Here is a 12,507-nt window from a genome sequence, read left to right as displayed (position 1 = left end):
ACTCCACTGTGGGCAGGGCGGAGTTATCCTCCATTTTGTGTAACTGGACCCTAGCCCTCAGCCAACCAATCAGGGTCAGCCAAAGCAGTGACATCACCGCCCGTGTAAAACCCCTGGACTTGTTGAAGTTCCTGCTTTTGTCACCATGCTGTCGGTGTGAGTGGGACAGAGCCCATGTTAACATGGAAGAGGCTCTCTTGTTAATTGCATCGGACTTGGCTCCCTGCTGGTTTCTGGGGATCATGGAATCTCGGTAGAACAGACTCCTGCTAGTTGTACCGTCTCCCTCCACGTTCTCCCCAGCCCACTGGGCCATAAGCTCCGGGAGAGCAAGGTCTGTGCTCTGTTTGCCTGGACCCCGTGCTCAGCACGCGACCAGTATCCAGGACCAGAGAGGGGCAGGCAGGGGTGTTAACCCCCCTGGAGGGACAATGCTGCGATTCCTTGGGGTGTGAAGCTGCAACTTCCTGGTGAAGCCAGCAGGCTCAGTGGCCCCAGCTGAATGTGCTCAGCAATGCCTGACTCCCTTATTAACATTAACTAGCTAATTGCAACAATGACACCTGAGAGAGGCAGAACGGATGCTTTTATCCCCATTTTCCAGACAAGGGGGCAGTTTGAGGTCAAATGTCTTTGCTCAAAGTCAGAAGGGCAAAAAATGGGAGGGAGGTGACAGGCGCTGGTGCTCTCTGTGCCCAGGTGGCATCTCTGTATCGGTGGAGAGTGAATGCACCAGGCCCCGACCTCCCAAATCACTGTATTTCTTGCCAAGAGACACTTCCTTCCCGCAATTGGGTTTTAAAACAAGACATGATGGGAATGAATCATACCTTCCCCGGCCACTTGAACTCCTGAAAGATGACAGCTCCTCCAGCAGGGCCCTCCGTGAGGCCAGGATTCCCATGCCCAGGCAACCCAGAAGCTCTATGATTTTTCTTGAGTCCCCTGAGTAAGAGGAGGAGCCGTCATCTGGGAGAGATGGAAGGAAGGAGGAGGGACAGACCTCCTTAACAGGAGCTGGGCAACCAGGCCTTGTGGGCTCAGACCTATTGGGGCCGAAAGCCCCTAGAGAAATGTTGCACCTACTTGCAGAAACCTTTACAGCAGGAAGAGGGAGAGACGGGCCACTGAGTCCTGGAAAATGCCTGCAAATAGTCTGAGGGTGGGCATTCCCAGCGGCTGGGAATCTCCCCTGGGGTGTGAGAGGTAGGGAACAGTAAACACCATTTCAAAGCTTTCCTGGCCCGTCTGTCAGGCTGAAGACTGCTGGAATGTGACGACAGAGAGATGAAATGGGCCGGGAATTCTTTCTGTGAAGTAATCTGATAGGGATATGAGAGGGAGGGGCTCCTTTCAGAGCCCAGAGGACACTTGGACATCAGGAAAGGGTGTGCGACCTCCAAGTCAGACAGACCTGATTCACATGCCAGTGACTGGCTGGGTGACCTTGGGCAAATGAATTAAGTTCTTCAAACTTCCATATCTTCAACAGCAAAATTGAGATAACAACAATGATACCACTCATGTGATAGGATGGCACTAATTTGGATTTTTAAAAAATTCTCAAGGATTCGCCAGGACCGGTTTGGCTCAGTGGATAGAGAGTCGGCCTGCGGACTAAAAGGTCCCAGGTTCGATTCCGGGCAAGGGCATGTACATTGGTTGCGGGCACATCCCCGGTGGGGGGTGTGCAAGAGGCAGCTGATCGATGATTCTCTCTCATTGATGTTTCTAACTCTCTATCCCTCTCTCTTCCACTCTGTGAAAAGTCAATAAAAATATATTTAAAAAAAAAAAAATTCTCAAGGATTCAAATTTTTCACCTGTAAAATGGGGAGAATAATACATCTCAATACCTCATTGAAAACCCTTGGAGCCATGAGTCCAAACCTTAGAAAGCTCCGTGTAAATACCTATCTCCAGCAGGATAAATACGTTTGATTCTAGGGGTAGCGCCTAGAATCAAACGTATTTATATTTCTACAGCAAAACATGAGGGTATTCACACTAACTAAGGGAAATAAGGACTGTCTAGAGCAGGGGTCCTCAATAAAGTGGGGGCCAGATCACGGTCCCTCAGAGAGCTGGAGGGCCGGACTATATGAACTACTAATCCCTACTGTAACACCTTGGCTGCACTCACTGCCCAAAAAACCTGGCGGGCAGGATCAGACTCCCCTGGGGGCTGCATGTGGCCCGCGGGCCGTAGTTTGAAGACCCCTGGTCTAGAGCTTCATGATGGTGAGGGGTAGACTTTGCTAACCTGCTCACCTTAGATCTTGCTAAGAAGACTGTCTTTTAGAGCTATGAACTTTCATATTATGAACCTGTGGTGCCTCCTTGAAATGGTTTGGGAGATTCTACAAGATGACCCAGATCACGAGACTGTAGAATATACAAGAGCTCTATATTACAGTTAACTATTTTTATCTCCCAGCACGATGTTCAACCACAGTGCTACAAGCCTTTAAGTCACAGGGAATATCTGTCCAGGCTGCAGCAATCTCAGGCCCATGGGAAGAGGTCCTACCCTAGCACGCAGCCTGAGTGAGAATAGCGCGCCCGTTCTGCGGGGCTGAGGGAGAGGGAAGGGGCTGGTGCTCCAGGAAAACCTCCCAGACTACCAGATTGAACCATGAGCCCCTGATGGACTCTCCTAAAGCCATTGGGGTTCCACGGGTGGAAACCTGGGTCCTGAGGCCTCTGAAAATTGTGCTGGAGGTTATTTTAATTAGAGGATAAAGGAATTATGCTCTGAATTAGAGATTGAATCCTTAAGGGCCAGGCAGGTACTGTAAAGGAACAAAGGGGCCTGGGTGTGCCTCTGGGAAGTGGGACAATGCCTGCCCATCCCAGAGGGAAGATGCCACCCACTCAGAGCCGTTGGTTGCCATGCGGAAGTCAAGCCTTGTGGTGCCTGACATTTTGACTTTTTAAGAGAAGTCAAAATGCAAAATATATGAAGTGTCCTGACTTTTACCTATGGCCACTAATATTTTTTTAAAATATATTTTATTGATTTGTTTACAGAGAGGAAGAGAGAGGGATAGAGAGTTAGAAACATCGATGAGAGAGAAACATCCATCAGCTGCCTCTTGCACACCTCCTACTGGGGATGTGCCCGCAAGCAGGGTACCTGCCCTTGACAAGAATCGAACCTGGGACCTTTCAGTCCACAGGCTGACGCTTTATCTACTGAGCCAAACCGGTTTCGGCAGCCACTAATGTTTTGACACTGTACAAAACCAACAAAATATAGCTCTGGACCTCTGACCTAAATAATTATAGTGAATACATTTAATTGAGAGTTTAGTATGTGCCAGGCAGTGGCCAAGTATTATATGCTTTATATTTAAATCCTGCAGCCATCCTATAAAGGAAAAACTACTACTACTGACATTTACAGGGCAGGACAATAGAAGCTCAGATGACAACAGCAGATAAAAATGGTCAATGTCCAACAAGTTAATAAAACTGTAACCTTTGAGGCTCTTACGTCTACAAACAGAAATCATTTACGTCCCTCTGAGAAAAAAAAAAACAACTTATCAATCTTCTACAAGTTAATGTCCAAAGTTACAGAGTCTGGACTTTAAGCAATAGTTGTCTTAGTTAGGTCAGGCTGCCACCACAAAATACTGTCAACTGGGTGGTTTAAACAACAGACATTTACTTTTTCATAGTTCTGAAGCCTGGAAGTCTAAGACCAAGGTTCTGGCCAATTCAGTTCCTGGGGAGGGCTCTCGTCCTGGTTTGTAGATGACCACCTTTATGCTATGACCTCACATGCCTTTTTCTTTCTTTTTAAAAAATTAAAAAAAAAAAATTTTTTTAAATTGATTTCAGGGATGAAGGGAGAGGGAGAAAGAGAGATGAAAACATCAATGATGAGAGAGAATCATTGACTGGCTGCCTCCTGCACGCCCCCTACTGGGGATTGAGCCCGCAACCCAGGCATGTGCCCTTGGCTGGAATCGAACCCAGGCCCTTCAGTCCACAGGCTAATGCTCTATCCACTGAGCCAAACCGGCTAGAGCCACATGTCCTTTTCTTGGTGCAGGTAACTAGGAAATTGGATGTGGAAAGAGAGAGAGCTCTTTATGTCTCTTCTTTAAAAATTATTTATTAATTTATTTATTTATCTATCTACTTTTGGTGTCTTTTCTTATAAGGACATCAATCCTATTGGATCAGGGCCCCACTCTCACTGAACTTTAATCACTTCCTTAGAGACCACATCTTGAAAGATAGCTACAATGAGAATTAGAGTTTCGACATGAATTTGGGGAGTGGGGAGACACAAACATTTAGCCTGTAACGGATAATACATAGTAAGTCAAACAAAATGGTAATTCCCCAGAGCAACAGGTGAACCTGGAGTTTGTTAGATAATTCTCTACTATGCCATTGAAACAAGAACATGGGATAATGTCTTTGTTTCATTTCCAGCCTTTACTTTTTCTCAACAAGAACTTTGAAAGCAAATTTTAATGAACCATCACTTAGTAATTCAGAAAAGCTGGTTTGTTCACATGAAAATAAAATTAGCACTTAAAATTGCCAAAGAAACACTAGAAAAATTCTATCCATGGATTCCCATTTTAAGACAGTCTTTGTGTCCATCACCACATGTTTTTGCTATTATAAAACTTCCTTAGCACAGGCTGGGAGGCTCATGATTCTAGCTTCTCTCTCACTGGTTTCACTGGGGCTCCACTTTGAGAGTCGCTGGAGCCCTCTTGCTAAGATCTATGCAGTCCCCTCATTTTATTCAATGGCCTCCACATTTATGAAGCACATATCACTGTGCCATCCACGGTGCGGGCGCTTTTTGAATATGCTGTCCCATTCAATCTTCCCAATATCTCTGTGAGCTAGATGCTATTGACCCCATTTAAAAGATTCAAGAACTGATACTCAACAGGTTGTAAGTAGAAATGCCAGAAACCAGACTTGGGCTTCCTTACTCCATGTGTGATGTACTTTCTACTGCTTATCAGCTTCAGTACTACAGTATTTCCTGGGAAGACTGCAGATATTTATTAATTAAACATTTATTGCACACTGACCACCATATAGCTAGACACCAGAGATTAGGCAATAAATACAACCAATAGAGCCCTTGTCCGCATGAAGCTTACAGTCCAGGAGGTAGCTTATCCATTTTGTGTCACTTCTCTTTCTTCTAGTTCAGGTAGTCACATTTATGAACATAGCCCAGGATCTTAGGCAAGTACTCGATTGGAAGCACAGGCAATTTTGCAAGGGCAGGGCCGTGGCCAGCGTCCCCTGGACACCTGAGGATGTAAGTTTCCCAAAGACACTGGTGTCAAATGCCAGGATCATTAATATGTGGGAAAGGGACTGTCAAGAGTATTTCTTTCTTAAATAAGAACTGTCTTCCTGGGTCAGTCCACGCCACTAGAATTCTTTCTGCCTCATTGAAGATCTCATTTGTAAATATTTCTCCTTGGGTTTCCAAAAGAATGGCTTTTTCAAGATTCAGTATAAGAAAAATAGTATATATATTTGCTTCACTTTTTTTTTTTTTTTTTTTTTTTTTTTTTTTTTTTTTTAGCTCTATTACTTCAGCTGATAAAGAAAAACCACATCCATATAAATTCCACAAAGGGACAAAAGCCTCAAAAAAGGAACAAATACTCAGGGATATTATAAAGCCAAAAGTCAAGGCTTGGCTGCTATTTCCAATCAGGAAGCTATTTTCAAATTCACTAATTCAACTTTAACATGGTGGGAGCTCAACAAATATGTGATAGATGAGTGGAATGATAGATGGAATGACAGATGGATAATCAATTGAACTAATGCTTACGGCAGTTCTTGGCTCAGTTTTCCTCTGCTGCAGGGGCAAAGTGGGAGAATTTCCTGGTCTAGCCAAGCCAGGACTTGGGCAGTTTGGGGAACTGGGGTTAAATACCCACGAGCTACGCAGGGGTTTATTAGTTCCCTCCAAAGACAGAAGGAGACTGAGCTTGTTGGAGTTGATCAGACTGCTGGGTTGAACACACATGAGTTGTGCCCTGCCTGACTCATGCCCATGAGTCGTGTCCTTTGAGCTATTTTTCTTCTTTATTTTGTATCCATAGCATTCTTTCTCCAACTCTGACTAACTGGGCGTACTTAATTATATCCCGTATATGTCTTCTCCTGAGGTCTCATTGCCACGTTATTGTTCTCATTGGTCTGTTTGTGTCGTGGAATAAAAACAACACATTCTGAAGAGGACAGTGTGTTTTTTTGTAGGAGGGGAAGAAAGAGTCATAATTGGTTTTGATTGTTAAGCATCGAGAATAGGCCCTGTCATCTCTATTTAAACTCAGTGAAATGAGAAAACAATGGTCCAGCTCTGAATGAATAATCCACATTGCCAAAGTCGAGTCATTGTAAAGGGATAGGAGGGGGGAAATGGAAGAAAAAATAAAGGCCATGATGCAGCACAACTGAGAAGCAGGCGCCCGGGGCCTCACGAAGCTGTGTGTCCTTGAGCAAGTCAGTGAACCTCTCTGCCCCTGTTCCTTCATCTGCGGGATTAAGGGAATAAATCCTCGCTGGTTTGGCTCAGTAGATAGAGCATTGACCTATGGACTGAAGGGTCCCTGGTTCAGTTCCAGGCAAGGACACATGCTTGGGTAGCAGGCTTGATCTACAGTGGGGGCGTACAGGAGGCAGCCGATAAATTATTCTCTTTCATCATGGATGTTTCTATCTCTCCCTCTCCCTTCCTTTCTGAAATCAATAAAAATATATTTAGAAAGAAAGAAAGAAAAAAAGAATGAAAGAAAGAAAGAAAGAAAGAAAGAAAGAAAGAAAGAAGAAAGGAGATAAATCCTGAGGATTCCTTCTTCCTTCAGAGCTTTGTTTTGTTTGTTTTTTTCTCTATAAGAACCTTGCCCTTTACTAGCATTATGGATTTTTCTAAGAAAAATGGTTATAAGGTCATTTTTTTCAGGTATAAACTAGTTGTATTTTCCCTGTTTCTTTGACTTTATCATACCTTCCTTTCAGCCCCAGGCCATCTGTTTTATTTCAGTATTTTCAATGTTGTTTTTCTGGCTGCCCTTGACATTGTCTTTCCTTTCTCCCCATTCCTGGGACTTACTGCAATGTCAATCTCAGAGAAAACTGGGTTACAAGAGTTGTGAATGCTTAGATTGAGTCAGAACAGGTAAATAGCACGTCCATGGACAAGGTACTTGAGCTATTTGCCTCTGAGGTAACTGTCGTTAGCCACGGTTTCTAATATTTGAGTTTTTTAAATGGTGCTTCTGTGAGACAGTTTTTGACCCAGCAATGCCCCTCTAGGAATGCGCTTGCCCAGGAGCACAAGGCTGTAGGTGCTCCAGCCTTGCTTAGGAGAGCCAAATTGGGAACAACCTAAGTGCTCTGCAAAATGTCCAGGGCGTGTTAGTGTTGATCATTAGCATGGAGCTACGAGTAGACCGGGAATTCTTGCTGCCAACACAATCCTTAGCAGTTTACACTTGTATAGCATCTCATCATTTGCAACACGCTTTTCCACACATTATTATATTGGATTTTCATGATGACGCTGTGTTGAGACCGCCCTGCTCCACAGTTGAGAAACCTGAGAGCCAGCATCATATTGGAGACATTGTGGCTGTTAGATGGGACCCTGGTCTTCCCACACTTGGTCCTTGGTTCAGAGTTATGTCCTAACCAGGTCATCGAAGCCCATGAATTTATTATCACAAAATTGGCAAAACTGTTTCTGAAACTTCTTTAAAGTCTTTAAAGTCCTCAGAAAAGGATCAAGGAACACATACTTTGCTATGTAACAAGGCAGAATGCAAATCAAGAGGCCTGATATTGAGTTTTGGAGACCCAGACTGGAATTACTCTTGTCTTGATAACTCAGGGTGTCGCTATGATCCAGGCATGTACTTGGTTACAATCCACGGATGGACTCAGCTCACAGGCTCACCTCCAGGTCTTCTTCTCAGGCACCGAAGGAGGTCCTAAGAGCCATGTTTTCTTCTTGATTCTCAGCTGTGTTCTGCAGAGGTGAGGTTGCCTATGGAGTTCCAAGATGGGGGTGGCGGGGGATATCATTGTACTAAAAAATCAAGAAAATGGGTTGCTGAGAAAGAAAGCATCTGAAATATGTTCATTGTTTTCTATTTAAAAATTTTCTCCTTGCTGTTTTCTTTTTTTATAACTGAGGTAAAATGAATATAACATAAAACTCACCACTTTAACCATTTATTTTATTTTAAAAAAATATATTTTATTGATTTTTTACAGAGAGGAAGGGAGAGGGATAGAGTTAGAAACATCAATGAGAAAGAAACATCAATCAGCCGCCTCCTGCACACACACACACAAACACACACACCCACCGGGGATGTGCCCGAAATCAAGGTATAATACATGCCCTTGACTGGAATTGAACCTGGGACCATTCAGTCTGCAGGCCGACTTTCTATCCACTGAGCCAAACCAGTTAGGGCACATTTTAACCATTTTAAAGTGTACAATTCCTTGGCATTTAGTACTTCATGATGTTGAGTAACCATCAGTGCTATGGAATTCTAGGACATTTTTATCACCCCCAAAAGAAATCCTGCACCTGATTATCAGCATTCAGGTAACCATTCCCCATCCCCTCACCTGCCAGACGCTAACAACTACTCATCTGCTTTTTGTCTCTAAGGTTTTGGGCCCCCTCCCCTTTTTTTTTTTTTTTTTTTAACATAACATACATTTGAAATCCTAGAATGCATGGTCTTTGTGACTAGCTAACTTAGCATCAGGTTTTCGAGGTTCATCCACATTGCAGCATGGATCAATACTTTGTTACTTTTCACGACCGAATAATATTCCGTTGGAGGTATCTACCACATTTTGTGTATGTATTCATCAGTGTGTGGGTGTGTGGGTGGTTTCCACATTTTGGCTACTATGAACAGTGCTGCTATGAACATTCACAAGCAAGCATTTGTTTGATCCATCTTCTGCTCTTCGGAGTATGTGGCTAGGAGTGGAATTGGTGGGGCATATGTTCTGTTGAATTTGTTGAAGATGCTTTTTTTTTATCAGTGATAAATCTCAACATAAGGTTATGATCACTTCCTCCATTCTTCCTCCCGTCCCAGGCTTTCCTGAGGGGGAAACACAACCAAAAAACGAAAACATCAAGCCCTTCACCCTCCTTCTTCAACCAAGAACCAAACCACTCTGTGCATCAACTCATACACACAGGCCTTGGGGTGAAGGGGCCCCCAAACTCCCCACCTCTGCTGCTCTTGGCTTCAGCTCACCCTGGGCAATAGCTTTCACAAACAGCATCTCCATCAGTCACAGTCTTGTGAACTAGCCTGCATCGTCCCATTTTGTAGATAGTTACAAAGCATGATGGGGAGAGATGGTTGCTGTTAGACCAAACCAAGCCGATCCCCTGGCAGCAGAGGCAGCGTATCCTGGTCAGTCATCCTCGGCCAGGGATTTGGTTATCTTAGGGTGCATTGCTGGAATGCCTGCACACCTACATACCAACCTCCCTTTGCGGCTCCCTCTCTCTCCAGCTAATTGTTCATGAATATCCCCGCTGATCCCCTATCTTTCCTGACTATGGTCTTTTATGGCCCCTGATAGGATCCCAGACCACCCTCTGGTTTGTAAAAGTTTTAGACAACGTAGAGTCTGTGAAAACAGATGCCAATCTCGGCTCCCAAAAGGCTGGGGCGGTCAGAAAGTCAGGGTCTGGCTGAGCTGTGTTGTTTACCTGGACAAAGGACGAAAACGAGGTTCTGGAAAGCATGAGCGTGAGAGGCCTGCCATCCTGCCATCCATTACAGATGGAGGAGGGGATTTGAGATTTAGATAAACCCGAGCCAAACGCTCGCCTGGCTTTATCCATCTCTTTCAAGGACCCTCAGGAGAGATAGGAAACGTGACCTCGGAGGGGTACACATTGGTATCTAACCACCGGTGGGGAAACCGAGGCTCAGAGAGGCTGCAAGCCAGACCCAAGGTGAACCAGCTGGAGCACCCAGGGAAAGATCACCCAAACCAAAAGATTAGAAGTGGGAGCCCTCTCTTCAGGCCAGGATGGTTCAAAGGCCTCCTCAAGCCAAAGCTGTGCTCTCGTCAGGGCCCAAAGCTGTGTTGTCCGAGGCCTGTGAAGAGCATGCCCGACAGCCCGGACGTGTATGGGGAGTGTAATCACTAATGCGTCTCTCTTTCGTGAGTCTCTGCATAAAACTCATCGTTTCCTCCAATGATCAATGTAGGCAACAAACTACAGGAAAGTAGCAGGACCCCAGACTTCACCGCCCAGATCGTGAATACATTCATGTCCTAGTCTAGTTACTGCACACGTCCCAAATTATCATTCACACTCATCACTGCTTCAGAGAGAAGGCAGCTATTAGGTCTGCTCCTGGATCTTATTCACTGCGTTAGCTAAAGTGCGGATATATCTTTATGTCTCAGTTTGTTTTTAAACTGTATTAATAACTGTTTATCAATAGAATTGTTTTCCTTTGTAATCACATTATATCTAACATATATATATATATATATATATACACATATATATGCATTTTCCTTTGTAATCACATTATATATAACATCTATATCTATATCTATCTATATATAAGTATATATATATACTTATCCATAATAAGTATATATAAGTATATATATATACAATATAAGTGTGTATATATATATATATATATACTTATCTATAATTTTATGCATTTTAAGACATTATTTTATTTAGCACATTATTTGCAATAACCAAAAGGTAGAAGCAGCCCAAGTATTCACTGATAAAAGAATGGATCAACAAAATGTGCTATAAACATATTGCAGAATATTACTCAGATTTAAAAAGGAAAAAAATTGTGACAGATGCTACAACATGGAATAACCTTGAGGCCATCACACCAAGTGAAATAAGCCAATCACAAAAGGACAAATACTGTGTGATTCACTTATCGGAGGTGCCTAGAGTACTCAGACTTGGAGACAGACAGTAGGATGGTGGTTGCCAGAGGCTGGAAGGGGGGATGAAGGATTAGTGTTCAATGGGGACAGAGTTTCAGTTTTGTAAGATAAAAAGAGTTCTGTTGATGGTAGCACAACAATGGGAATGTATTTGATGCCACTGCACCGTACACTTCAAAATCATTAAGGTGGTACATTTTATGTGTATTTACCATATTCAAAAGTTTAAGAAGGGATCCACAGAAGTCACCAGACTGCCAAGAGTTTGGATACAAAAAAAGGTTAAGAAAGCTGCTCTCTATGAAACAATGAAAATGACACATTCAGGGGTACAAGTGGGTCGTGTCCCATCTCCCAGAAGCTTCCCCCACGCTTCTCTGGCCCTGCTCCTTGTAGAAGGAAAGGAGTCCATGAGTCGGAGGTCCTGTTTCTATCACTTAGTAGCTCGGTGACCTTGGGCAGGTCACATAACCTCTTCGAGCTCTGCCCGTTGTTTCAAAATAGAAGCGTCACCGCCCCTCCTCCCTCAGGGGCCGCAGGGAAGCGCAGAGGAGGCAGTGGCCTCTGTGGCTGTCCTCACTGGTCCTTCCTCTGACCCCTTGCCCTGCCTGAAATGCTTCCCCCGCCCCCCAGCCAGCAGAATCTTCCTGCCTCCCATCCTCCACAGAGCCTCTTCGGACCTTTCTGGGTAGAGCAATGGCTCCAAACCCACTGCCCAGTAGTGGGTGAGCTCTCACAGGTGAAAATCCGCCCCTCTCCCCTCCTCCTTTGACCAGCAGTTAGGAGCAAGGGCTGTGGCGTTCGAGTCTGGGTGTGAACCTCGGCTTTGGCATGGAACCACCACTGTGTGTCCTAGATGGAGAGAAAACTACTTAACCTCACGGAGCCTCCGTTTATCTAGAAAACAGGCTGATGGCTGAAACCGGTTTGGCTCAGTGGATAGAGCGTCAGACTGCGGACTGAAAAGGTCCCAGGTTCGATTCCGGTCAAGGGCATGTACGTTGGTTGCAGGCACATCCCCAGTAGGGGGTGTGCAAGAGGCAGCTGATCGATGATTCTCTCTCATCGATGTTTCTGACTCTCTATCCCTCTCTCTTCCTCTCTGTAAAAAATCAATAAAATATTAATAGCCTCTTCACTACAATGGTTATAACAATTCAGAGAGAGAAGCATAAAATGCTGATACATGGTAGATATTAAGTAAGTGACAGTCAGCACTATCATTCTTAGTATATTTATTACTCTTGGACCTGGATGGAAAATGTGTATCCCCCAGAGGGTCTTGGACATTAATAATTATTTACCGGGCTCACAGATTCACAATAAGAACTGCATGCATGGAAGAGGAAAGAGATGTCGTTTATAAATTCTTTGTCCAAGGTTATCACTCACAGACCTCAGACCACCATGCAAGGTGAGCTAAGCAGGCTTAAAACACCCCTGTCTTCTAAATGCCCTGCTTCCGGCTCAGCCTCTGTGAGGTCACACGTGGGTGAATGACTTAATGTTCTCATC

The sequence above is a fragment of the Pipistrellus hanaki genome (genome assembly GCF_964339955.1).
Source record: "Pipistrellus hanaki genome assembly, chromosome: 14".
In the NCBI taxonomy this organism is placed as follows: Eukaryota; Metazoa; Chordata; class Mammalia; order Chiroptera; family Vespertilionidae; genus Pipistrellus; species Pipistrellus hanaki.
The sequence above is the reverse complement of the archived record's forward strand: the minus strand, read 5'-3'. Positions refer to the sequence as shown.